This window comes from Pseudophryne corroboree, unplaced genomic scaffold (assembly GCF_028390025.1).
Source record: "Pseudophryne corroboree isolate aPseCor3 unplaced genomic scaffold, aPseCor3.hap2 scaffold_494, whole genome shotgun sequence".
NCBI classification, from domain to species: domain Eukaryota; kingdom Metazoa; phylum Chordata; class Amphibia; order Anura; family Myobatrachidae; genus Pseudophryne; species Pseudophryne corroboree.
Genome location: NW_026970101.1, coordinates 467,268 through 490,107, shown reverse-complemented (window position 1 = coordinate 490,107; position 22,840 = coordinate 467,268). Strand labels below are relative to the sequence as shown.

Genomic DNA, 22,840 nt, shown 5'->3' with positions numbered 1-22,840 from the left:
TATAATTCAGATCTCTTTGTCTCAGGTCTCTCTCCAGCCTAGTTTGCTGTCTGTTTCCACTTCTTTTTTCTTGAGCCCCTCCCTTCTATACCCTTGTGGACTATCCTGAATTCTCCTCCTGTCTGCTTACTTTGTGCCTTCCAATGCACAATGCAAACTACAGGTAGTGCTGCAGGGCCCACACCCTTTTACTTGCCTTACAGAGCAGCTCTGGAGCTGTTACAGTGCCAAGCTGCTGCAAGAAATCAGCTTGAATGCTTCAGGGGCTGGGGCATGGCCAACATGAGCCCCACACCGAAGGAGGGTGGGGGTGTTTAATGCGAACTAAGGGTCATCCAAGCGCCGCAAAAGGCCGCCATGCCCTGCATACCCCTTTTCTCTTTTCATATGCAGATGAGGGTTCCAGCCAACTTTGGCCCACTGCTTGGATGACATCACTATATGCATATCCGTCTTCTGCAGACCTTCCCCCAGGAATGCTTGTACTAGTTGTTGCATTTGGTTTGTTGTTTGGGGGTGCTTCAGTATTAGGCAGCCTTCTGCCCTCCCATGTTCATCTGAAAATATGTGTTCTCACTGCAGTTGTTGTCCCCAGATGAGAGTTCCCTTGTGCTGCCTCAGTTGAATCTCCTTTACTCTAAAACTTGTAAAACTTAGCAAAAGTGTTTACTAAATAGCTGCTCGGCAAAGTTGCAATGCCGAGACTCCCCGACCAGCTGCCCAGGATGAACCCACCTTTCTAGTAGAATGGGTCTTCACCTAATTCAGTAACGGCAATCCTGCCGTGGAATGAGCATGCTGAATCTTACCACAGATCCAGCGCATAATTGTCTACATGGAAGCAGGACACCCAATCCTGTTGGGAGCATACAGGACAAACAGAGCCTCTGTTTTCCTAATCTGAACCGTTCTGGTGACATAAATTTTCAAAGTTCTGACCACAGCCAGAGACTTTGACTCAACGAAGGTGTCAGTGGCCAAAGGCACCATGTGGAAAGATGAACCACCTTCGGCAGAAATAGTTGACGTGTCCTCAATTCTGCTCTATCTTCATGAAATATCAAATAAAGGCTCTTGTGATACTGCATGGTTTGTACTGTTTTCCATGTGCTCCCAGATCTTTCAAGCAAGAAGCATGGTCAAGAAAGTTCTGTTTGAAAAGAAACAACATTTACTGTCATTGTTATAGAATTTGGGAGAAAAAACAAGAAGAAATCTGCACTGTTGACGCACTGGACAGAATGAATGAATCATAAAATATAACCTTTATTAAGTATGTATTAAAATTGGATAAATATTAATATTATTATCCCAAACTGCAGTGAAACATAAAGGTTAAAATCACAGAACTAACATACATGTGCATAAGAAGAATAAAGAGATGTGAAAAAAAGGTTTAAAAAGCGTGTCCGTGTGTGATTATTTTTGAAGGCACAACCCTGGCGGGGTTGTTTATATAGATTTATATGTTGCTAATAATCACTTTCTAGCGTAATGTTATTAAATAGCTGTTAGTATCTATGTCGTCAGGTACCACTGGGTCGTATCCTATATACTCCTGTGGGAAACTTGACTGCATAATTTGTGTTTCCCCTGGTCGGCTCTCGTATAATTCAGATCTCTTTGTCTCAGGTCTCTCTCCAGCCTAGTTTGCTGTCTGTTTCCACTTCTCTTTTCTTGAGCCGCTGCCTTCTATGCCCTTGTGCACTCTCCAGACTTCTCCTGTCTGCTTACTTTGTGCCTTCCAACGCACAATGCAAACTACAGGTAGTGCTGCAGGGCCCACACCCTTTTACTTGCCTTACAGAGCAGCTCTGGAGCTGTTACAGTGCCCAGCTGCAGCAAGAAATCAGCTTGAATGCTTCAGGGGCTGGGGCATAGCCAACATGAGCCCCACACCGTCGGAGGGTGGAGGTGTTTAATGCAAACTAGGGGTCAGCCAAGCGCCGCAAAAGGCCGCCATGCCCTGCATGCCCCTTTTCTCTTTTCATATGCAGACGAGGGTTGAAGCCAACTTTGACCCACTGCTTGGATGACATCACCATATGCAAATCCATCTGCGGCAGGCCTTCCCCCAGGAATGCTTGCACTAGTTGTTGCATTTGGTTTGTTGTTTGGGGGTGCTTCAGTATTAGGCAGCCTTCTGCCCTCCCATGTTCATCTGAAAATATGTGTTCTCCCTGCAGTTGTTGTCCCCAGATGAGAGTTCCCTTGTGCTGCCTCAGTTGAATCTCCTTTACTTGACAGAGATGTGCCTGAGCAGCGGCCCTCCCCAGCCCTATCCCAAATCATACTTATTTTGCATAGGAGATACCATGGTCATGAAGATTGTTCTCCCAGGGTTAGGTTCATTCATTGCGTTCTGGGTATGCTGACCTCTGTGATTTCCCCAAATGTGGGAAACTCAAATGCATTATTTGTGGTAGTGGGGGACTGTGTTTGTGCTTTCCTCTGGTCAGCTCTGGTAAAAGTCAGATTTCTTTGTCTCAGATCTTCCTCTAGCCTTGTTCTTCTTTCAAGAGTTCCCTTGTGCTGCCTCAGTTGGATCTCCTTCACTTGACAGGGGGGTGCCCGAGCAGCGACCCTCCCCAGCTCTAGCCCAACTCCTACTTACCTGCCAGGTGAGATACTATGATCATGAAGTTGCTTCTCCCAGGGCAAGGCTCACCCATTGCACTCTGGGTGTGCTGCCCCTGCGATTTCCCCAAATATGGGAAACTTGATTGCATAATTTGTGTTTCCCCTAGTCGGCTCTCATATAATTCAGATCTCTTTGTCTCAGGTCTCTCTCCAGCCTAGTTTGCTGTCTGTTTCCACTTCTTTTTTCTTGAGCCCCTCCCTTCTATACCCTTGTGCACTATCCTGACTTCTCCTCCTGTCTGCTTACTTTGTGCCTTCCGATGCACAATGCAAACTACAGGTAGTGCTGCAGGGCCCACACCCTTTTACTTGCCTTACAGAGCAGCTCTGGAGCTGTTACAGTGCCAAGCTGCTGCAAGAAATCAGCTTGAATGCTTCAGGGGCTGGGGCATGGCCAACATGAGCCCCACACCGAAGTAGGGTGGGGGTGTTTAATGCGAACTAAGGGTCATCCAAGCGCCGCAAAAGGCCGCCATGCCCTGCATACCCCTTTTCTCTTTTCATATGCAGATGAGGGTTCCAGCCAACTTTGGCCCACTGCTTGGATGACATCACTGTATGCAAATCCGTCTTCTGCAGACCTTCCCCCAGGAATGCTTGTACTAGTTGTTGCATTTGGTTTGTTGTTTGGGGGTGCTTCAGTATTAGGCAGCCTTCTGCCCTCCCATGTTCATCTGAAAATATGTGTTCTCCCGGCAGTTGTTGTCCCCAGATGAGAGTTCCCTTGTGCTGCCTCAGTTGAATCTCCTTTACTTGACAGAGATGTGCCTGAGCAGCGGCCCTCCCCAGCCCTATCCCAAATCATACTTATTTTGCATAGGAGATACCATGGTCATAAAGATTGTTCTCCCAGGGTGAGGTTCATTTAATTGCATTCTGGGTATGCTGACCCCTGTGATTTCCCCAAATGTGGGAAACTCAACTGCATTATTTGTGGTAGTGGGGGACTGTGTTTGTGTTTTCCTCTGGTCAGCTCTGGTAAAAGTCAGATTTCTTTGTCTCAGATCTTCCTCTAGCCTTGTTCTTCTTTCGAGAGTTCCATTGTGCTGCCTCAGTTTGATCTCCTTCACTTGACAGGGGGGTACCCGAGCAGCGACCCTCCCCAGCTCTAGCCCAACTCCTACATAACTGCCAGGTGAGATACTATGATCATGAAGGTGCTTCTCCCAGGGCAAGGCTCACCCATTGCACTCTGGGTGTGCTGCTCCTGCGATTTCCCCAAATGTGGGAAACTTGACTGCATAATTTGTGTTTCCCCTGGTCGGCTCTCGTATAATTCAGATCTCTTTGTCTCAGGTCTCTCTCCAGCCTAGTTTGCTGTCTGTTTCCACTTCTCTTTTCTTGAGCCGCTGCCTTCTATGCCCTTGTGCACTCTCCTGACTTCTCCTGTCTGCTTACTTTGTGCCTTCCAACGCACAATGCAAACTACAGGTAGTGCTGCAGGGCCCACACCCTTTTACTTGCCTTTCAGAGCAGCTCTGGAGCTGTTACAGTGCCCAGCTGCTGCAAGAAATCAGCTTGAATGCTTCAGGGGCTGGGGCATAGCCAACATGAGCCCCACACCGACGGAGGGTGGAGGTGTTTAATGCGAACTAAGGGTCATCCAAGCGCCGCAAAAGGCCGCCATGCCCTGCATACCCCTTTTCTCTTTTCATATGCAGATGAGGGTTCCAGCCAACTTTGGCCCACTGCTTGGATGACATCACCGTATGCAAATACGTCTTCTGCAGACCTTCCCCCAGGAATGCTTGTACTAGTTGTTGCATTTGGTTTGTTGTTTGGGGTGCTTCAGTATTAGGCAGCCTTCTGCTCTCCCATGTTCATCTGAAAATATGTGTTCTCCCTGCAGTTGTTGTCCCCAGATGAGAGTTCTCTTGTGCTGCCTCAGTTGAATCTCCTTTACTTGACAGAGATGTGCCTGAGCAGCGGCCCTCCCCAGCCCTATCCCAAATCATACTTATTTTGCATAGGAGATACCATGGTCATGAAGATTGTTCTTCCAGGGTGAGGTTCATTCATTGCATTCTGGGTATGCTGACCCCTGTGATTTCCCCAAATGTGGGAAACTCGACTGCATTATTTGTGGTAGTGGGGGACTGTGTTTGTGCTTTCCTCTGGTCAGCTCTGGTAAAAGTCAGATTTCTTTGTCTCAGATCTTCCTCTAGCCTTGTTCTTTTTTTGAGAGTTTCCTTGTGCTGCCTCAGTTGGATTTCCTTCACTTGACAGGGGGGTGCCCGAGCAGCGACCCTCCCCAGCTCTAGCCCAACTCCTACTTACCTGCCAGGTGAGATACTATGATCAGGAAGGTGCTTCTCCCAGGGCAAGGCTCACCCATTGCACTCTGGGTGTGCTGCTCCTACGATTTCCCCAAATGTGGGACACTTGACTACATAATTTGTGTTTCCTCTGGTTGGCTACTCGTATAATTCAGATCTCTTTGTCTCAGGTCTCTCTCCAGCCTAGTTTGCTGTCTGTTTCCACTTCTCTTTTCTTGAGCCCCTGCCCTTGCCCTTGTGCACTCTCCTGACTTCTCCTGTCTGCTTACTTTGTGCCTTCCAACGCACAATGCAAACTACAGGTAGTGCTGCAGGGCCAACACCCTTTTACTTGCCTTACAGAGCAGCTCTGGAGCTGTTACAGTGCCCAGCTGCTGCAAGAAATCAGCTTGAATGCTTCAGGGGCTGGGGCATAGCCAACATGAGCCCCACACCGACGGAGGGTGGAGGTGTTTAATGCGAACTAAGGGTCATCCAAGCGCCGCAAAAGGCCGCCATGCCCTGCATACCCCTTTTCTCTTTTCATATGCAGATGAGGGTTCCAGCCAACTTTGGCCCACTGCTTGGATGACATCACCGTATGCAAATCCGTCTTCTGCAGACCTTTTCCCAGGAATGCTTGTACTAGTTGTTGCATTTGGTTTGTTGTTTGGGGGTGCTTCAGTATTAGGCAGCCTTCTGCTCTCCCATGTTCATCTGAAAATATGTGTTCTCCCTGCAGTTGTTGTCCCCAGATGAGAGTTCCCTTGTGCTGCCTCAGTTGAATCTCCTTTACTTGACAGAGATGTGCCTGAGCAGCGGCCCTCCCCAGCCCTATCCCAAATCATACTTATTTTGCATAGGAGATACCATTGTCATGAAGATTGTTCTCCCAGGGTGAGGTTCATTCATTGCATTCTGGGTATGCTGACCCCTGTCATTTCCCCAAATGTGGGAAACTCGACTGCATTATTTGTGGTAGTGGGGGACTGTGTTTGTGCTTTCCTCTGGTCAGCTCTGGTAAAAGTCAGATTTCTTTGTCTCAGATCTTCCTCTAGCCTTGTTCTTTTTTCGAGAGTTTCCTTGTGCTGCCTCAGTTGGATCTCCTTCACTTGACAGGGGGGTGCCCGAACAGCGACCCTCCCCAGCTCTAGCCCAACTCCTACTTACCTGCCAGGTGAGATACTATGATCAGGAAGGTGTTTCTCCCAGGGCAAGGCTCACCCAATGCACTCTGGGTGTGCTGCTCCTACGATTTCCCCAAATGTGGGACACTTGATTACATAATTTGTGTTTCCTCTGGTCGGCTCTCGTATAATTCAGATCTCTTTGTCTCAGGTCTCTCTCCAGCCTAGTTTGCTGTCTGTTTCCACTTCTCTTTTCTTGAGCCGCTCCCTTCTATGCCCTTGTGCACTATCCTGACTTCTCCCGTCTGCTTACTTTGTGCCTTCCAACGCACAATGCAAACTACAGGTAGTGCTGCAGGGCCCACACCCTTTTACTTGCTTTACAGAGCAGCTCTGGAGCTGTTACAGTGCCCAGCTGCTGCAAGAAATCAGCTTGAATGCTTCAGGGGCTGGGGCATAGCCAACATGAGCCCCACACCGAAGGAAGGTGGAGGTGTTTAATGCAAACTAGGGGTCATCCAAGCGCCGCAAAAGGCCGCCATGCCCTGCACACCCCTTTTTTATTTTCATATGCAGACGAGGGTTGAAGCCAACTTTGACCCACTGCTTGGATGACATCACCATATGCAAATCCATCTGCTGCAGGCCTTCCCCCAGGAATGCTTGCACTAGTAGTTGCATTTGGTTTGTTGTTTGGGGGTGCTTCAGTGTTAGGCAGCCTTCTGCCCTCCCATGTTCATCTGAAAATATGTGTTCTCCCTGCAGTTGTTGTCCCCAGATGAGAGTTCCCTTGTGTTGCCTCAGTTGAATCTCCTTTACTTGACAGAGATGTGCCTGAGCAGCGGCCCTCCCCAGCCCTATCCCAAATCATACTTATTTTGCATAGGAGATACCATGGTCATGAAGATTGTTCTCCCAGGGTGAGGTTCATTCATTGCACTCTGGGTATGCTGACCCCTGTGATTTCCCCAAATGTGGGAAACTCGACTGCATTATTTGTGGTTGTGGGGGACTGCGTTTGTGCTTTCCTCTGGTCAGCTCTGGTAAAAGTCAGATTTCTTTGTCTCAGATCTTCCTCTAGCCTTGTTCTTCTTTCGAGAGTTCCCTTGTGCTGCCTCAGTTGGATCTCCTTCACTTGACAGGGGGTGCCCGAGCAGCAATCCTCCACAGCTCTAGCCCAACTCCTACTTACCTGCCAGGTGAGATACTATGATGTTCACTGTTAGGGCAATCAGGATGTGGAATTCCCTGCCAGGGAAGGTGGTAATGGCGGACTCTGTAATTGGATTTAAAAAAGGAATGGATACATTTCTGAATGAAAAAGCTATCCAATGTTATAATACTTAAAATATCAACATGGTTAATCCGGGGGTAACATGAGTTATAGTAGCTAACTAGTCATAAAACATTATTCAGCAAGTATGTAGAATCATCACAACTTAAAACAGGTTGAACACGATGGGCAATTTGCCTCTATTCAACCTCAAAAACTATGTTACTATATGTTACTATATTACTATGTTACTGTAGTATACAGAACACCACAATGTAATGAGCAGTGATAGTGAGCACTGATGAGGATACTAGAACTGACACTGAGCAGCAAGATGCAGCACTGGACTATTAGTAATGTACTGTAGTATGCTGAGCACCACAATGCAGCACAAGACAATGAGCAGTGATACTGAGCACTGATGAGGATACTACTGAGAACTGACACTGAGCAGGAGAGACACACTACTAGTATTACTGAGCAGCAATAAGTAACCACTGATACTGAGCACTGATATTGAGATTTCCACTGAGAGAACATAGCCACGTCCTCTCCGCTCTCTCTTCAATGCACGAGTAAAAATGGCGGCAACGCGCAGCTCTTTATATGGAATCCGAATCTCGAGAGAATCCGACAGCGGGATGATGACATTTTCCCTTGTTCAGGTTTTCCGAGTCAGGCGGGAACAACCGAGCCTGCCTCGGACCAGTGTAAACCACGTGGAGTTCGTCGGGAATTCGGTTCTCGGAGAACCGAACCCGCTCCTCTCTACCTTATACCCATCAATTTTTTTATTTTCAATCTAAGCCCCTGCAGTTTTCTGTAAGCATCTGCTTCGCTATGATGATCAACAAGTCACAAGGGCAAACACTCAGGGCTTGAGGCGTAGATCTTAGGACCAGCTGCTACAAGCATGGCAGAGGTGTCACTATCACTGGTGACACCCAGAGAGGTGGCGAAGGAGATTGTAATGCAGTGCGCGCAGATAAGCAGCGCAATGGTAAAAAGGAGGCATGGTTTCATAGGTAGGGGCGTGGCCTGGTGGCCTGAATCTACATTTTGTTGCTCCGGGTGTCCCGGGGGTTGGGGGCTGCACCCGGGGACTAGTGTGTGTGCGGTGCTGGCTCCTGCACAGTGACAGGGCATGGCCACCCAGCATGACGCCTCCATTCTTGACCATGCTGTAATTGCAGTCGCACTGCAGTTCAGCGTGATCATAAAAAATGGTGTAGCCTCCTGCTGGTGCAGACTGTATGTGCGCGCAGGAAGCCGCCACCATTTTTGTGATCACAGCGGCTGAATGTGATGTCATACAGCCGCTGTGACCACGCCCCCTGTGTCTCCTCCGTTGCAGACCCCATTTTGAAGCCTTGCCCCCGCACCGCTCCATCCCTGACTTGGAAATGGAGTGTTGCTGACCCCCCTCTCCCCCCCCCGCCCCGATTGACAGGCAGAGGCGATCGCATTCTCTGCGGGGTGCCGCAGAAAATGCAGGCACATGCGTATGCTGTTAGCAATTTTTGCAGTTGGATCGCTTATTGTGATTGCATTCCAACCTGAATCAGGCCCTATTACCTATCACAATGCGCTGCGGGCAGTACAAAATTGGGTTAATATAGGAGTAAAACTCCCAGACCTGTGCTCCTTAACTGTACCTGGTGGCTAGTGGAGCGGCTGCCCAGTAATCAGTGTCCACGCCAGTGCGCACACGGTCCACCCCCTACGGCCACGCTCCCCTTCATCAGCGGCCTCGTGATCCGGAAGGGCGGTGTGTGTGTGACTGACCTTAGGAAGAAACTGGAGCCTCCGCTGCAGTGACCCAGCAACCAGGGCACGGGAGTATACAGCGCCGCTGGGAGTGATGAAGCTGCAGTAAAGATGTCTATTAGACCTAGCCTGCTGCAGCCCTTGTAGATTCTCATAAAACAAGTTCTTCTTTTCTTGTCAAAATTAATAGCTAAGAATAGGCTGCCTGAGGCAGGCCCCTGTTAAGTGGCCTGCTACTGAAGGCACCAACTACAAACTGAGCTCCCTGTTCATGGAAGCGGGGTTATAGAGGAGGATGCGCTGAGCATCTTGGGAACAGTCAAAAGCTTTGAGCCGGTTGGTGCCTCAGATCAAGATCCTACTCTACACCCCAATGTGAATCCTTGTGGAGTCCAGTGTACCCCACAGAAGAAATTAATGTGTCACACCCATTGGCAGCAACCTTAGAATAGCTGCTGACGGGCACAATTGAGAAAGGAAGGGGGGGGGGGACATTTGAATCCAGCACATAGATGCAATTCAAATATGTAATTTGTACCTTCCTATTTTAAAATATAATGGATGAACCTCACCCTGTGAGAACAATCTTCATGATCAAGAGATCTCATATGCAAAATAAGTATGAGTTGGGATAGGGCTGGGGAGGGTGGCTGCTCGGGCAGCCCCTCCCCCGTCAAGTTAAGGAGATTCAACTGAGGACGCACAAGGGAACTCTCGTCTGGGGACAACAACTGCAGGGAGACCACATCTGTTCAGATGAACATGGGAGGGTGGAAGGCTGCCTAATATTGAAGCACCATCAAATATCAAACCATATGCAACAACTAGTACAAGCATTCCTGGGGGAAGGTCTGCAGAAGACGGATTTGCATACGGTGATGTCATCCAAGATGTGGGCCAAAGTTGGCTGGAACCCTCATCTGCATATGAAAAGAGAAAAGGGGCATGCAGGGCATGGCGGCCTTTTGCGGTGCTTGGATGACCCCTAGTTCGCATTAAACACCCCCACCCTCCTTTGGTGTGGGGCTCATGTTGGCCATGCCCCATCCCCTGAAGCATTCAAGCTGATTTCTTGCAGCAGCTGGGCACTGTAACAGCTCCAGAGCTGTTCTGTAAGGCAAGTAAAAGGGTGTGGGCCCTGCAGCACCACCTGTAGTTCGCATTGTGCGTTGGAAGGCACAAAGTAAGCAGACGGGAGGAGAAGTCAGGATAGTGCGCAAGGGCATCCTTTTCTCTTAGTCCGTAGAGGATGCTGGGGTCACATTAAGAACCATGGGGTATAGACGGGATCCGCAAGAGACATGGGCACTTTAAGACTTTCAAAGGGTGTGAACTGGCTCCTCCCTCTATGCCCCTCCTCCAGACTCCAGTTATAGGAACTGTGCCCAGGGAGACGGACATTTCGAGGAAAGGATTTATTGTTAAACTAAGGTGAGCATCTTACCAGCTCACACCTTAAGCATGCCGCAGAACGTGGCATTCAACAGAACACAAGCCAACGGCATGAACAATTGCAGCAAAAAGCTGACCAGAACCATAACATAACATGTGTATAACCACAAGTAATAACTGCAGACACAGTATGGACTGGGACGGGTACCCAGCATCCTCTACGGACTAAGAGAAAAGGATTTACCGGTAGGTATTAAAATCCTATTTTCTCATACGACCTAGAGGATGCTGGGGTCACATTAAGAACCATGGGGTTATACCAAAGCTCTTGAACGGGTGGGAGAGTGCGTACGACTCTGCAGCACCGAATGACCCAACTTGAGGTTATCATCAGCCAAGGTATCAAACTTGTAAAACTTAGCAAAAGTGTTTACTAAATAGCTGCTCGGCAAAGTTGCAATGCCGAGACTCCCCGACCAGCTGCCCAGGATGAACCCACCTTTCTAGTAGAATGGGTCTTCACCTAATTCAGTAACGGCAATCCTGCCATGGAATGAGCATGCTGAATCTTACCACAGATCCAGCGCATAATGGTCTACATGGAAGCAGGACACCCAATCCTGTTGGGAGCATACAGGACAAACAGAGCCTCTGTTTTCCTAATCTGAACCGTTCTGGTGACATAAATTTTCAAAGTTCTGACCACAGCCAGAGACTTTGACTCAACGAAGGTGTCAGTGGCCAAAGGCACCATGTGGAAAGATGAACCACCTTCGGCAGAAATTGTTGACGTGTCCTCAATTCTGCTCTATCTTCATGAAAGATCAAATAAAGGCTCTTGTGATACTGCATGGTTTGTACTGTTTTCCATGTGCTCCCAGATCTTTCAAGCAAGTAGCATGGTCAAGAAAGTTCTGTTTGAAAAGAAACAACATTTACTGTCATTGTTATAGAATTTGGGAGAAAAAACAAGAAGAAATCTGCACTGTTGACGCACTGGACAGAATGAATGAATCATAAAATATAACCTTTATTAAGTATGTATTAAAATTGGATAAATATTAATATTATTATCCCAAACTGCAGTGAAACATAAAGGTTAAAATCACAGAACTAACATACATGTGCATAAGAAGAATAAAGAGATGTGAAAAAAAGGTTTAAAAAGCGTGTCCGTGTGTGATTATTTTTGAAGGCACAACCCTGGCGGGGTTGTTTATATAGATATATATGTTGCTAATAATCACTTTCTAGCGTAATGTTATTAAATAGCTGTTAGTATCTATGTCGTCAGGTACCACTGGGTCGTATCCTATATACTCCCTTCACTCAATAGGGGTTACCTCCCGGGAAGCCATCCCCATTGGCGAATTTGTGGGGGTGATTGAGTATAACCGGTAAGCTAACCTCCAATTTGTGGGGTGCTTAGGTAGATGGGGATCACTTATTTCTCTGTGTCCCCTAAGACTATATTCCTAAATTCAATACCACAGGGGGATAGCTTTCTATATCGGATAAGGAATCACTTGATAGGGAAATCTCTATGCATCATGGAAAGATCATATTTATTAATATCCAAACTAAAAAAATGATGAATAGCTTTAATTTAGCTGTTTAGATATAGTTAATTGGCGAGATATACCAACAGGTGCGGTTGCCTTAAGGAATATGGCAATTCCAATATAAATAGCAGCCCTCCTTCATATAATCAGCCAGATCTTATTAAATCTGGTCCAGATATAGCCGTTCAGATATACTTAATTGACAACATATATCAATCGGTGGGGTTGCCTTAAGGAATATAGCAATTCCAATTCTCATATAAATAGCAACCTTCCTTCATATATTCAGCCAGATCTTATTTAATCTGATCTAGGCGTAGGCAATAATGCTTTCCTTAGAGGTATAGCCACCTCAATTCTTATTAGGAAGCAAAGTGTCTGTCATAATGGTTTATCCAATTCATCTAAGAAATAATATATTCCATGTGTCAGAGATTCATTACTCTCTATTTACACTGTTAAAGAGTTAATTCTTATTATGTTACAGTGTAATGAAATTATCATATAGGGAGATGTGGCAATTCCATGTGCTATATATATAATAACCCTTAGTGGTCCAGATTCCACAATGAGGAATTTTCTTATAAACCGCTGAAACACACAGCTGTTTGACTGACTTCCAAATATATCTATCTCACTTTGTAACAGTCTTATGATAGAGAAACTGTTACATATTCGGTCACTTAGTTATCTAAAGGTAAACAGACTCAGTGTGAGGGTAATATAATATATCAAATGCGCTGTCAATAATCGTGGTAACTGGTGTAATAATGTGGTATATTGAGTATGCTAGTAAGGCATATAACTGCTCTCCAGCCTTTAAGTGTTACCAATCAATTTGTTACACTGTAAAGGATTTATGGTGTCCTGTTAGGACATGCAGCTGCTAGGCTGACTCAAAGATTTATCCATTTGTAACAATTATGTAACAGTTATATACATGTTACTGGTATTACATAGAAATAGTATGACACAGGCCAGCAGTCCCATGTGTCTAGATTCCACAATAGGAGATTTTCTTTGTCTTATAAACTGCTGGAACACACAGCTGCTAGACTGACTTCAAATATATATATTACTTTGTAACAGTCTTATAGTAAAGAGACTGTTACACACTGTCATTTAGTTATCTCAAGGTTAGCAGATTCTGTGTGAGGATAGTGTTCTGTTAGAACATGCAGCTGCTAGGCTGACTCATAGAAAATGTATCCATTTGTAACAAATGACACATACAGCATTAAATTAATATCTATAGCAGCCCATGTGACATCTCTACTCTTATCATAATTGTCTGGTTATTGCCAATCTGGACAGCAGGAGTGATATATATTCACTAGTCCCAATATCCCATCATATAAATATACCCACACTGATATACTTTCTTATCAAGAGTTATTAGTAGCTATCTGTATGCACTTTAGACATTGTATCTGCTAAGTGACATCATATCTAGTGTATTCCTTTCTTATAGCTCAGCTTCTATTCCCTATTAGTGGAGACTAACAGCTAACATCATAATCATATATTTTTGTTTTATAACATTTCACATGAGTCAAATACACGCGGACACGCCGTGCCCTACACGTGTGTTTCACTGCATCTATGGCAACTTACATTAAAGCTAACAAGAAAGCACACTCGTTCTGTCTTTAAACTGATAAAAGAAACCCCAATAATATGGGGCATGCAAAAATTGAGATAAAACTCAGTTTTGCTCCTCTCCACGGAAATCTTTAATAAAAGGCGAAATATTTGTTAGTTCTGAAGAGAAACCAGAGCATGACCAAGATTCCACCTGTCGCCTGAGTGCCATGCCAGCAGTTCTCATTGAGCTCAAAGTGAGCACCCAATTTGAAAGAAAGATAGCAGATTTCTCACCAGGCTTCCCCTAGCTATAAACATGGTTTGTACTCTTTTCCATGTGTTCCCAGATCTTTCAAGCAATTAGTATAGTCAAGAAAGTTCTGTTTGAAAAGAAACAAACATTTACTGTCATTTCTATGCAAATGAGCTTACATTAAAGCACACTCGTTCTATCTTTAAACAGATAAAATAAAACCCCAATAAGATGGGGAATGCAAAATTTGAGATAAAACTCAGTTTTGCTCCTCTCCACGGAAATCTTTAGTAAAAGGCGAAAGATTTGTTCGTTCTGAAGAGAAACCAGAGCATGACCAAGATTCCACCTGTCGCCTGAGTGCCATGCCAGCAGTCCTCATTCAGCTCAAAGTGAGCACCCAATTTGAAAGAAAGAAAGCAGATTTCTCACCAGGCTTCCCCTTGCTATAAGCATGGTTTGTACTCTTTTCCATGTGCTCCCAGATCTTTCAAGCAAGTAGCATGGTCAAGAAAGTTCTGTTTGAAAAGAAACAGACATTTACTGTCATTGTTATACAAATAAACTTACATTAAAGCCAACAAGAAAGCACACTCATTCTGTCCTTAAACTGATAAAAGAAACCCCAATAATATGGGGCATGCAAAAATTGAGATAAAACTCAGTTTTGCTCCTCTCCACGGAAATCTTTAATAAATGGCGAAAGATTTGTTCATTCTGAAGAGAAACCAGAGCATGACCAAGATTCCACCTGTCGCCTGAGTGCCATGCCAGCAGTCCTCATTCAGATCAAAGTGAGCGCCCAATTTGAAAGAAAGCAGATTTCTCACCTGGCTTCTCCTTGCTATAAGCATGGTTTGTACTGTATTCCATGTGCTCCCAGATCTTTCAAGCAAGTAGCATGGTCAAGAAAGTTCTGTTTGAAAAGAAACAAACATTTACTGTAATTTCTATGCAAATGAGCTTTCATTAAAGCACACTCATTCTATCTTTAAACCGATAAAAGAAAATCCAAAAAGATGGGGCATGCAAAAATTGAGGTAAAACTCAGTTTTGCTCCTCTCCACGGAAATCTTTAGTAAAAGGCGAAAGATTTGTTCGTTCTGAAGAGAAGCCAGAGCATGACCAAGATTTTCATCTGAAAATATGTGTTCTCCCTGCAGTTGTTGTCCCCAGATGAGAGTTCCCTTGTGCTGCCTCAGTTGAATCTCCTTTACTTGACAGAGATGTGCCTGAGCAGTGGCCCTCCCCAGCCCTATCCCAAATCATACTTATTTTGCATAGGAGATACCATGGTCATGAAGATTGTTCTCCCAGGGTGAGGTTCATTCATTGCATTCTGGGTATGCTGACCCCTGTGATTTCCCCAATGTGGGAAACTCGACTGCATTATTTGTGGTAGTGGGGGACTGTGTTTGTGCTTTCCTCTGGTCAGCTCTGGTAAAAGTCAGATTTCTTTGTCTCAGATCTTCCTCTAGCCTTGTTCTTCTTTCGAGAGTTCCCTTGTGCTGCCTCAGTTGGATCTCCTTCACTTGACAGGGGGTGCCCGAGCAGCAATCCTCCACAGCTCTAGCCCAACTCCTACTTACCTGCCAGGTGAGATACTATGATCTTCACTGTTAGGGCAATCAGGATGTGGAATTCCCTGCCAGGGAAGGTGGTAATGGCGGACTCTGTAATTGGATTTAAAAAAGGAATGGATACATTTCTGAATGAAAAAGCTATCTAAGGTTATAATACTTAAAATATCAACATGGTTAATCCGGGGGTAACATGAGTTATAGTAGCTAACTAGTCATAAAACATTATTCAGCAAGTATGTAGAATCATCACAACTTAAAACAGGTTGAACACGATGGGCAATTTGCCTCTATTCAACCTCAAAAACTATGTTACTATATGTTACTATATTACTATGTTACTGTAGTATACAGAAAACCAAAATGCAATGAACAGTGATAGTGAGCACTGATGAGGATACTAGAACTGACACTGAGCAGCAAGATGCAGCACTGGACTATTAGTAATGTACTGTAGTATGCTGAGCACCACAATGCAGCACAAGACAATGAGCAGTGATACTGAGCACTGATGAGGATACTACTGAGAACTGACACTGAGCAGGAGAGACACACTACTAGTATTACTGAGCAGCAATAAGTAACCACTGATACTGAGCACTGATATTGAGATTTCCACTGAGAGAACATAGCCACGTCCATTCCGCTCTCTCTTCAATGCACGAGTAAAAATGGCGGCAACGCGCAGCTCTTTATATGGAATCCGAATCTCGCGAGAATCCGACAGCGGGATGATGACATTTTCCCTTGTTCAGGTTTTGCGAGTCAGGCGGGAACAACCGAGCCTGCCTCGGACCAGTGTAAACAACGTGGAGTTCGTGGGGAATTCGGTTCTCGGAGAACCGAACCCGCTCCTCTCTACCTTATACCAATCAATTTTTTTATTTTCAATCTAAGCCCCTGCAGTTTTCTGTAAGCATCTGCTTCGCTATGATGATCAACAAGTCACAAGGGCAAACACTCAGGGCTTGAGGCGTAGATCTTAGGACCAGCTGCTACAAGCATGGCAGAGGTGTCACTATCACTGGTGACACCCAGAGAGGTGGCGAGGGAGATTGTAATGCAGTGCGCGCAGATAAGCAGCGCAATGGTAAAAAGGAGGCATGGTTTCATAGGTAGGGGCGTGGCCTGGTGGCCTGAATCTACATTTTGTTGCTCCGGGTGTCCCGGGGGTTGGGGGCTGCACCCGGGGACTAGTGTGTGAGCGGTGCTGGCTCCTGCACAGTGAAAGGGCATGGCCACCCAGCATGACGCCTCCCTTCTTGACCATGCTGTAATTGCAGTCGCACTGCAGTTCAGCGTGATCATAAAAAATGGTGTAGCCTCCTGCTGGTGCAGACTGTATGTGCGCGCAGGAAGCCGCCACCATTTTTGTGATCACAGCGGCTGAATGTGATGTCATACAGCCGCTGTGACCACGCCCCCTGTGTCTACTCCGTTGCAGACCCCATTTTGAAGCCTTGCCCCCGCACCGCTCCATCCCTGACTTGGAAATGGAGTGTTGCTGACCCACCTATCCCCCCCCGCCCCGATTGACAGGCAGAGGCGATCGCATTCTCTGCGGGGTGCCGCAGAAAATGCAGGCACATGCGTATGCTCTTAGCAATTTTTGCAGTTGGATCGCTTATTGTGATTGCAATCCAACCTGAATCAGGCCCTATTACCTATCACAATGCGCTGCGGGCAGTACAAAATTGGGTTAATATAGGAGAAAAACCCCCAGACCTGTGCTCCTTAACTGTACCTGGTGGCTAGTGGAGCGGCTGCCCAGTAATCAGTGTCCACGCCAGTGCGCACACGGTCCACCCCCTACGGCCACGCTCCCCTTCATCAGCGGCCTCGTGATCCGGAAGGGTGGTGTGTGTGTGACTGACCTTAGGATGAAACCGGACCCTCCGCTGCAGTGACCCAGCAACCAGGGCACGGGAGTATACAGCGCCGCTGGGAGTGATGAAGCTGCAGTAAAGATGTCTATTAGACCTAGCCTGCTGCAGCCCTTGTAGATTCTCATAAAACAAGTTCTTCTTTTCTTGTCAAAATTTATAGCTAAGAATAGGCTGCCTGAGGCAGGCCCCTGTTAAGTGGCCTGCTACTGAAGGCACCAACTACAAACTGAGCTCCCTGTTCATGGAAGCGGGGTTATAGAGGAGAATGCACTGAGCATCTTGGGAACAGTCAAAAGCTTTGAGCCGGTTGGTGCCTCAGATCAAGATCCTACTCTACACCCCAATGTGAATCCTTGTGGAGTCCAGTGTACCCCACAGAAGAAATTAATGTGTCACACCCATTGGCAGCAACCTTAGAATAGCTGCTGACGGGCACAATTGAGAAAGGAAGGGGGGGGGGGGACATTTGAATCCAGCACATAAATGCAATTCAAATATGTAATTTGTACCTTTCTATTTTAAAATATAATGGATGAACCTCACCCTGTGAGAACAATCTTCATGATCAAGAGATCTCATATGCAAAATAAGTATGAGTTGGGATAGGGCTGGGGAGGGTGGCTGCTCGGGCAGCCCCTCCCCCGTCAAGTTAAGGAGATTCAACTGAGGAAGCACAAGGGAACTCTCGTCTGGGGACAACAACTGCAGGGAGACCACATCTGTTCAGATGAACATGGGAGGGTGGAAGGCTGCCTAATACTGAAGCACCATCAAATATCAAACCATATGCAACATCTAGTACAAGCCTTCCTGGGGGAAGGTCTGCAGCAGACGGATTTGCATACAGTGATGTTATTCAAGCAGTGGGCCAAAGTTGGCTGGAACCCTCATCTGCATATGAAAAGAGAAAAGGGGCGTGCAGGGCATGGCGGCCTTTTGCAGTGCTTGGATGACCCCTAGTTCTCATTAAACACCCCCACCCTCCTTTGGTGTGGGGCTCATGTTGGCCATGCCCCATCCCCTGAAGCATTCAAGCTGATTTCTTGCAGCAGCTGGGCACTGTAACAGCTCCAGAGCTGTTCTGTAAGGCAAGTAAAAGGGTGTGGGCCCTGCAGCACCACCTGTAGTTTGCATTGTGCGTTGGAAGGCACAAAGTAAGCAGACGGGAGGAGAAGTCAGGATAGTGCGCAAGGGCATCCTTTTCTCTTAGTCCGTAGAGGATGCTGGGGTCACATTAAGAACCATGGGGTATAGACGGGATCCGCAAGAGACATGGGCACTTTAAGACTATCAAAGGGTGTGAACTGGCTCCTCCCTCTATGCCCCTCCTCCAGACTCCAGTTATAGGAACTGTGCCCATGGAGACGGACATTTCGAGGAAAGGATTTATTGTTAAACTAAGGTGAGCATCTTACCAGCTCACACCTTAAGCATGCCGCAGAACGTGGCATTCAACAGAACACAAGCCAACGGCATGAATAATTGCAGCAAAAAGCTGACCAGAACCATAACACAACATGTGTATAACCACAAGTAATAACTGCAGACACAGTATGGACTGGGACGGGTGCCCAGCATCCTCTACAGACTAAGAGAAAAGGATTTACCGGTAGGTATTAAAATCCTATTTTCTCATACGACCTAGAGGATGCTGGGGTCACATTAAGAACCATGGGGTTATACCAAAGCTCTTGAACGGGTGGAAGAGTGCGTACGACTCTGCAGCACCGAATGACCCAACTTGAGGTTATCATCGGCCAAGGTATCAAACTTGTAAAACTTAGCAAAAGTGTTTACTAAATAGCTGCTCGGCAAAGTTGCAATGCCGAGACTCCCCGACCAGCTGCCCAGGATGAACCCACCTTTCTAGTAGAATGGGTCTTCACCTAATTCAGTAACGGCAATCCTGCCATGGAATGAGCATGCTGAATCTTACCACAGATCCAGCGCATAATGGTCTACATGGAAGCAGGACACCCAATCCTGTTGGGAGCATACAGGACAAACAGAGCCTCTGTTTTCCTAATCTGAACCGTTCTGGTGACATAAATTTTCAAAGTTCTGACCACAGCCAGAGACTTTGACTCAACGAAGGTGTCAGTGGCCAAAGGCACCATGTGGAAAGATGAACCACCTTCGGCAGAAATTGTTGACGTGTCCTCAATTCTGCTCTATCTTCATGAAAGATCAAATAAAGGCTCTTGTGATACTGCATGGTTTGTACTGTTTTCCATGTGCTCCCAGATCTTTCAAGCAAGTAGCATGGTCAAGAAAGTTCTGTTTGAAAAGAAACAAACATTTACTGTCATTGTTATGCAAATAAACTTACATTAAAGCTAACCAGAAAGCACACTCGTTCTGTCTTTAAACTGATAAAAGAAACCCCAATAATATGGGCATACCTCCCAACTTTGTCGGCTCGCAAAGAGGGACACACGCGCGGCGAAGTCGCACGCGCTCCCAAAAAGGGCGTGGCCTAAGTAAAAAGGGGCATGGCTTCGCGGGAGGACCCGCGATCGCGAGTCACGCCCCCGTTTTCTGCACTGAGGGGGCATGCCCAGCGCTCTGTGAGCCGCTGGCATGCCACCTCTCCCTCTGACTTCAGTGAATAGACGCTGTGCGCACAGCGACTATTCACCGCTGCTCTGCTAAGCAGGGCAGCGACAGACAGAGCCTCCCAACTGTCCTCCCCACCGCGGGACACTGCGGCCCGCAGGTGGGACAGCGGGACAGTCCCCAAAAAACGGGACTGTCCCGCGAAAATCGGGACAGTTGGGAGGTATGATATGGGGCATGCAAAAATTGAGATAAAACTCAGTTTTGCTCCTCTCCACGGAAATCTTTAGTAAAAGGCGAAAGATTTGTTCGTTCTGAAGAGAAACCAGAGCATGACCAAGATTCCACCTGTCGCCTGAGTGCCATGCCAGCAGTCCTCATTCAGCTCAAAGTGAGCACCCAATTTGAAAGAAAGAAAGCAGATTTCTCACCAGGCTTCCCCTTGCTATAAACATGGTTTGTACTCTTTTCCATGTGCTCCCAGATCTTTCAAGCAATTAGTATGGTCAAGAAAGTTCTGCTTGAAAAGAAACAGACATTTATTGTCATTGTTATGCAAATAAACTTACATTAAAGCTAACAAGAAAGCACACTCGTTCTGTCTTTAAACTGATAAAAGAAACCCCAATAATATGGGGCATGCAAAAATTGAGATAAAACTCAGTTTTGCTCCTCTCCACGGATAATCTTTAATAAAAGGCGAAAGATTTGTTCATTCTGAAGAGAAACCAGAGCATGACCAAGATTCCACCTGTCGCCTGAGTGCTGTGCCAGCAGTCCTCATTCAGATCAAAGTGAGCGCCCAATTTGAAAGAAAGCAGATTTCTCACCTGGCTTCTCCTTGCTATAAGCATGGTTTGTACTGTATTCCATGTGCTCCCAGATCTTTAAAGCAAGTAGCATTGTCAAGAAAGTTCTGTTTGAACATAAATAAACATTTACTGTCATTTCTATGCAAATGAGCTTACATTAAAGCACACTCATTCTATCTTTAAACCGGTAAAAGAAACCCCAAAAAGATGGGGCATGCAAAAATTGAGATAAAACTCGGTTTTGCTCCTCTCCACGGAAATCTTTAGTAAGAGGCGAAAGATTTGTTCGTTCTGAAGAGAAACCAGAGCATGACCAAGATTTTTATCTGAAAATATGTGTTCTCCCTGCAGTTGTTGTCCCCAGATGAGAGTTCCCTTGTGCTGCCTCAGCTGAATCTCCTTTACTTGACAGAGATGTGCCTGAGCAGCGGCCCTCCCCAGCCCTATCCCAAATCATACTTATTTTGCATAGGCGATACCATGGTCATGAAGATTGTTCTCCCAGGGTGAGGTTCATTCATTGCATTCTGGGTATGCTGACCCCTGTGATTTCCCCAAATGTGGGAAACTCGACTGCATTATTTGTGGTAGTGGGGGACTGTGTTTGTGCTTTCCTCTAGTCAGCTCTGGTAAAAGTCAGATTTATTTGTCTCAGATCTTTCTCTAGCCTTGTTCTTCTTTCGAGAGTTCCCTTGTGCTGCCTAAGTTGGATCTCTTTCACTTGACAGGGGGGTGCCCGAGTAGCGACCCTCCCCAGCTCTAGCCCAACTCCTACTTACCTGCCAGGTGAGATACTATGATCATGAAGGTGCTTCTCCCAGGGCAAGGCTCACCCATTGCACTCTGGGTGTGGTGCCCCTGCGATTTCCCCAAATGTGGGAAGCTTGACTGCATAATTTGTGTTTCCCCTGGTCGGCTCTCGTATAATTCAGATCTCTTTGTCTCAGGTCTCTCTCCAGCCTAGTTTGCTGTCTGTTTCCACTTCTTTTTTCATGAGCCCCTCCCTTTTATACCCTTGTGCACTATCCTGACTTCTCCTCTTGTCTGCTTATTTTGTGCCTTCCAATGCACAATGCAAACTACAGGTAGTGCTGCAGGGCCCACACCCTTTTACTTGCCGTACAGAGCAGCTCTGGAGCTGTTACAGTGCCCAGCTGCTGCAAGAAATCAGCTTGAATGCTTCAGGGGCTGGGGCATAGCCAACATGAGCCCCACACCGAAGGAGGGTGGAGGTGTTTAATGCGAACTAGGGGTCATCCAAGCGCCGCAAAAGGCCGCTATGCCCTGCACGCCCCTTTTCTCTTTTCATATGCATACGAGGGTTGAAGCCAACTTTGACCCACTGCTTGGATGACATCACCGTATGCAAATCCATCTGCTGCAGGCCTTCCCCCAGGAATGCTTGCACTAGTTGTTGCATTTGGTTTGTTGTTTGGGGGTGCTTCATTATTAGGCAGCCTTCTGCCCTCCCATGTTCATCTGAAAATATGTGTTCTCCCTGCAGTTGTTGTCCCCAGATGAGAGTTCCCTTGTGCTGCCTCATTTGAATCTCCTTTACTTGACAGAGATGTGCCTGAGCAGCGGCCCTCCGCAGCCATATCCCAAATCATACTTATTTTGCATAGGAGATACCATTGTTATGAAGATTGTTCTCCCAGGGTGCGGTTCATTCATTGCACTCTGGGTATGCTGACCCCTGTGATTTCCCCAAATGTGGGAAACTCGACTGCATTATTTGTGGTAGTGGTGGACTGTGTTTGTGCTTTCCTCTGGTCAGCTCTGGTAAAAGTCAGATTTCTTTGTCTCAGATCTTCCTCTAGCCTTGTTCTTCTTTCGAGAGTTCCTTTGTGCTGCCTCAGTTGGATCTCCTTCACTTGACAGGGGGGTGCCCGAGCAGCGACCCTCCCCAGCTCTAGCCCAACTCCTACTTACCTGCCAGGTGAGATACTATGATCATGAAGGTGCTTCTCCAAGGGCAAGGCTCACCCATTGCACTCTGGGTGTGCTGCTCCTGCGATTTCCCCAAATGTGGGAAACTTGACTGCATAATTTGTGTTTCCCCTGGTCAGGTCTCGTATAATTCAGATATCTTTGTCTCAGGTCTCTCTCCAGCCTAGTTTGCTGTCTGTTTCCACTTCTCTTTTCTTGAGCCG

At 46.5% G+C, this 22,840-nt stretch overlaps 20 non-coding genes and 1 pseudogene across 20 annotated transcripts; 14 read left to right on the top strand and 7 right to left on the bottom strand.

Moving 5' to 3' along the window:
- The first annotated feature begins 2,290 nt into the window (after positions 1-2,290).
- LOC135030142 (U1 spliceosomal RNA) lies at positions 2,291-2,454 on the top strand. The gene has a single exon (XR_010226195.1). It is a non-coding gene; the product is annotated as a U1 spliceosomal RNA (small nuclear RNA).
- Positions 2,455-2,606: 152 nt separating this feature from the next.
- Positions 2,607-2,741, top strand: LOC135030064 (U1 spliceosomal RNA; annotated as a pseudogene).
- A 702-nt stretch (positions 2,742-3,443) lies between these two features.
- On the top strand, positions 3,444-3,608 carry LOC135029973 (U1 spliceosomal RNA). Its single transcript, XR_010226043.1, has one exon. It is a non-coding gene; the product is annotated as a U1 spliceosomal RNA (small nuclear RNA).
- Positions 3,609-3,760: 152 nt separating this feature from the next.
- LOC135030051 (U1 spliceosomal RNA) lies at positions 3,761-3,923 on the top strand. Its single transcript, XR_010226117.1, has one exon. It is a non-coding gene; the product is annotated as a U1 spliceosomal RNA (small nuclear RNA).
- A 670-nt stretch (positions 3,924-4,593) lies between these two features.
- On the top strand, positions 4,594-4,757 carry LOC135030137 (U1 spliceosomal RNA). Its single transcript, XR_010226190.1, has one exon. It is a non-coding gene; the product is annotated as a U1 spliceosomal RNA (small nuclear RNA).
- Positions 4,758-4,909: 152 nt separating this feature from the next.
- On the top strand, positions 4,910-5,073 carry LOC135030036 (U1 spliceosomal RNA). Its single transcript, XR_010226104.1, has one exon. It is a non-coding gene; the product is annotated as a U1 spliceosomal RNA (small nuclear RNA).
- A 668-nt stretch (positions 5,074-5,741) lies between these two features.
- LOC135029969 (U1 spliceosomal RNA) lies at positions 5,742-5,905 on the top strand. The gene has a single exon (XR_010226039.1). It is a non-coding gene; the product is annotated as a U1 spliceosomal RNA (small nuclear RNA).
- Positions 5,906-6,057: 152 nt separating this feature from the next.
- Positions 6,058-6,220, top strand: LOC135030067 (U1 spliceosomal RNA). Its single transcript, XR_010226128.1, has one exon. It is a non-coding gene; the product is annotated as a U1 spliceosomal RNA (small nuclear RNA).
- A 671-nt stretch (positions 6,221-6,891) lies between these two features.
- LOC135030063 (U1 spliceosomal RNA) lies at positions 6,892-7,055 on the top strand. The gene has a single exon (XR_010226126.1). It is a non-coding gene; the product is annotated as a U1 spliceosomal RNA (small nuclear RNA).
- A 6,626-nt stretch (positions 7,056-13,681) lies between these two features.
- LOC135030119 (U5 spliceosomal RNA) lies at positions 13,682-13,797 on the bottom strand. The gene has a single exon (XR_010226172.1). It is a non-coding gene; the product is annotated as a U5 spliceosomal RNA (small nuclear RNA).
- A 275-nt stretch (positions 13,798-14,072) lies between these two features.
- Positions 14,073-14,188, bottom strand: LOC135030100 (U5 spliceosomal RNA). The gene has a single exon (XR_010226153.1). It is a non-coding gene; the product is annotated as a U5 spliceosomal RNA (small nuclear RNA).
- Positions 14,189-14,474: 286 nt separating this feature from the next.
- Positions 14,475-14,590, bottom strand: LOC135030112 (U5 spliceosomal RNA). The gene has a single exon (XR_010226165.1). It is a non-coding gene; the product is annotated as a U5 spliceosomal RNA (small nuclear RNA).
- Positions 14,591-14,860: 270 nt separating this feature from the next.
- LOC135030103 (U5 spliceosomal RNA) lies at positions 14,861-14,976 on the bottom strand. Its single transcript, XR_010226156.1, has one exon. It is a non-coding gene; the product is annotated as a U5 spliceosomal RNA (small nuclear RNA).
- Positions 14,977-15,120: 144 nt separating this feature from the next.
- LOC135030081 (U1 spliceosomal RNA) lies at positions 15,121-15,283 on the top strand. Its single transcript, XR_010226135.1, has one exon. It is a non-coding gene; the product is annotated as a U1 spliceosomal RNA (small nuclear RNA).
- Positions 15,284-20,096: 4,813 nt separating this feature from the next.
- LOC135030121 (U5 spliceosomal RNA) lies at positions 20,097-20,209 on the bottom strand. Its single transcript, XR_010226174.1, has one exon. It is a non-coding gene; the product is annotated as a U5 spliceosomal RNA (small nuclear RNA).
- A 286-nt stretch (positions 20,210-20,495) lies between these two features.
- On the bottom strand, positions 20,496-20,612 carry LOC135030124 (U5 spliceosomal RNA). Its single transcript, XR_010226177.1, has one exon. It is a non-coding gene; the product is annotated as a U5 spliceosomal RNA (small nuclear RNA).
- Positions 20,613-20,882: 270 nt separating this feature from the next.
- LOC135030106 (U5 spliceosomal RNA) lies at positions 20,883-20,998 on the bottom strand. Its single transcript, XR_010226159.1, has one exon. It is a non-coding gene; the product is annotated as a U5 spliceosomal RNA (small nuclear RNA).
- Positions 20,999-21,142: 144 nt separating this feature from the next.
- LOC135030145 (U1 spliceosomal RNA) lies at positions 21,143-21,306 on the top strand. The gene has a single exon (XR_010226198.1). It is a non-coding gene; the product is annotated as a U1 spliceosomal RNA (small nuclear RNA).
- A 152-nt stretch (positions 21,307-21,458) lies between these two features.
- LOC135030055 (U1 spliceosomal RNA) lies at positions 21,459-21,621 on the top strand. The gene has a single exon (XR_010226121.1). It is a non-coding gene; the product is annotated as a U1 spliceosomal RNA (small nuclear RNA).
- Positions 21,622-22,295: 674 nt separating this feature from the next.
- Positions 22,296-22,459, top strand: LOC135029963 (U1 spliceosomal RNA). The gene has a single exon (XR_010226033.1). It is a non-coding gene; the product is annotated as a U1 spliceosomal RNA (small nuclear RNA).
- Positions 22,460-22,611: 152 nt separating this feature from the next.
- LOC135030033 (U1 spliceosomal RNA) lies at positions 22,612-22,774 on the top strand. Its single transcript, XR_010226101.1, has one exon. It is a non-coding gene; the product is annotated as a U1 spliceosomal RNA (small nuclear RNA).
- Positions 22,775-22,840: the final 66 nt, after the last annotated feature.